Source organism: Gigantopelta aegis, chromosome 1 (assembly GCF_016097555.1).
Source record: "Gigantopelta aegis isolate Gae_Host chromosome 1, Gae_host_genome, whole genome shotgun sequence".
Taxonomy (NCBI): Eukaryota; Metazoa; Mollusca; class Gastropoda; order Neomphalida; family Peltospiridae; genus Gigantopelta; species Gigantopelta aegis.
In genome coordinates, this window is record NC_054699.1 from 35832492 (window position 1) to 35835313 (window position 2822).

The window sequence follows — 2822 nt, forward strand, 5'->3', positions numbered from 1 at the left end:
AAATTTTCATTGGTGGACCTCAAACTTATAGGTTAAAAACTTACTTCATCAGACAGAGATGGGCAGACTTGCAAACCTTGTTCTTTAATGGGTCCTTAATAGAACGGTTTTCTTTTCATACACGATTATATCAATGTCAAAAAGCATATGATGCAGTTAACTGTAAAATGATGTGTTTGTACTTATTTTTTTACATAATCTTCTCATGGTTTAAAATTGCATTATGGGCCGAGTAAAATTTTCACTTTGGCCGCCAGGTGGGAATAAAACGCGACCAAAATGTGTAGCATGACATTTGTTTAAAAACAAAAAAAACAAAACAAAATGACAATAGTACTGACAGTTTATCAGACATTTGTGTGTGATGTGTGTGTGGGTGGGGGGGGGGGGGGGGGGGAGAGAATGGAGGTCTACTATTTCAACCAAATGTGGATTTGAAAAAACAATACCAGACATTTCTTGATTACAACTTTACAATCAAGTTTTTTTGTATTTTTTTTGACAGACTCAATCTAAACTTCTCTTTCTTTTGATTTTTTTGCCATAGTTAATCAAACTATTTCTTTCTTCCTTCTTTCTGGTGTTTTTTTTTTTATACACCCCAGTCATTTTTGTTATTTGAGTGACAAAGTAACATCCACATACTCGTCTACATCAATAGTGGCTAAATATACTGCAACCCTGTCACAGTGGCTAACTATGCCGTAACCGTATTGTGTACTACCATGCTTGGGAAATGGTTTATTATCCTAGCTGTCATCAAGTACCACTGCCATTAGCTGAATACTCTGACTGTAAGAGAGCTAGACGGACATGTGGACATAAATACACTCTCATTACAGTCAGAGACCAAGCTATGTATTTTTTTGGCAATTGCCGACAACCAAAAAGTTGTCAAAGATTTCTGCTCTAATACCACAATAATCCTATGTTTGACGTCAAATACCTTTACATTGATCATTTTCGAGTTAATTGATTAAAAAAAATTCAGATATTAATCACTAATCCACACACTACAGAAAGAAACCCGACAGCACCCACATTCAGCTAAGCTTTGGCAAACTCCGGACAGCAGAATTTTAAGTTAGCCGACCTATATCGTGACGTTGCATCACATGATCGTCTTCCAGGGGTCATCTCAAAATGACAAGTGCCTGACAATCACAAAAAAAAGTTTGTTTTGTGTAACGACACCAATAGAGCACATTGATTCATTAATCATCGGCTATTGGATGTCAAATATTTGGTAATTTTATCATAGTGTTAGAGAGGAAACCTGCTACATTTTAACATTAGTAGCAAGTGATCTGTTATAGGCACAGACAGGATAGCACATACCACAGCCTTTGATATACCAGTAGTGGTGCACTGGATGAAACGAGAAATAGCGCAATGAACCCACCGACGGGGATCGATCCAAGACCAACAATGCATCAAGTAAATGCTTTACCACTAGGCTGCAGACAATCACCAAAGTGACAGAAAGTAGTATACACACACACACACACAAACACACACAGAAACAATATTACATTCACGTTTTCTCAAGGTGAACAAAGTATTTCATCTACGAGTCGTATGCCTGCTTGGCATGTGTACCACTTTGGCATATCAAAGGCTGTGGTATGTGCTATCCTGTCTGTGGGATGGTGCATAGGCCTATAAAAGATCTGGAAGACGGAATAGCTGTGTGGGTGATCATGTGTCGCAACGTCAAGATATAGGTCGGCAAACATAGAATTCTGCTGTTTGCCGAAGCTTAGCTGAATGTGGGTGCTGTGAGGGTTCTCTCTGTAGTGTGTGTATTAGTGATTAATATCTTTTTTTTTTTTAATCAATTAACTCGAAAATGATCGATGTAAATGTATTTGACGTCAAACAATATATAGATCGCAATGTGTGAAATCTAAAAATCAATGGATACAGGACAAATCAATGAATAAATTTACTTTATTAACAAAATAAAAATTAGGGCGAAACGACTCGGTTAAAGGTATGAATAGACTCTGTTCAAAATGACTCGGGGTGAACTAGTAAAAAATAAATAAGGGCGAAACAACCTGTTACCATATATTTATTGTGTACAAAACCAAAACAAGAGTCCGAAAAGTGACTTTTGTCGACTTCACTATTATAACAATGCAATGCGGTAGTATCATGCGAATATCTTCCCACAATGACATCCTAAAATTAAACCAAACGCGATCCGTTTCCACAAGAATGCTGTATTCCATCCCCATGGTCAGTTCCGTATTTCGTCTATTTATTTATAGCGCTAAAAGGATTCTGATTTTCTCACTCCAAACACAATAATTGAAGACATATCAAGATATCCAATGTACCAGTATATTTACCTGTAACCTAGAGTTTCGGAGTCACTGTATGTATGTAACCTGTTAGCGGTATTTACACACAAAAGAAGCAAAATCTAGTAACAAACAAAGACACGATGACCTCAATAAACCCAAGACCGGAAGTTGACCGGGACAACGAATGGGACATAACATAAACGATAAAGAATAACTACACATGGCATAGGAAACTTGTTGAAATAACCTATAACCGCGCGTGCAGATTCAAAATATTTCACTACCAGTACAAACAAAAATACCATTAAAATTGTAACACAATTTTATTAACATTTTGTTTCTTTGTGTGTTTTCTTTTTGTTGTATTTTTTTCAGCCTCATTTTTCTGTCTTTATTTCCCTTCACTATCAGGAGACTCACACCTTTTCGCAATAGCACACCCTATTACACTGTAAAACATATTAATCGTAGCATAGGCGGCGGATACGGTGAATAAAGGGGGGCATTGTTCCC

The 2822-nt window shown here is 36.9% G+C and overlaps 1 protein-coding gene across 1 annotated transcript in view; it reads right to left on the bottom strand.

Moving 5' to 3' along the window:
- Positions 1 to 2473, bottom strand: part of LOC121374346 (zinc finger protein 235-like) — a 12500-nt gene extending 10027 nt beyond the window's left edge. The window contains exon 1 of the mRNA XM_041501422.1: positions 2355 to 2473. The gene's annotated coding sequence lies outside the window, so the exon portion shown is untranslated. The remainder of the gene's footprint in view (positions 1 to 2354) is intronic.
- Between the last annotated feature and the right edge of the window lie 349 nt (positions 2474 to 2822).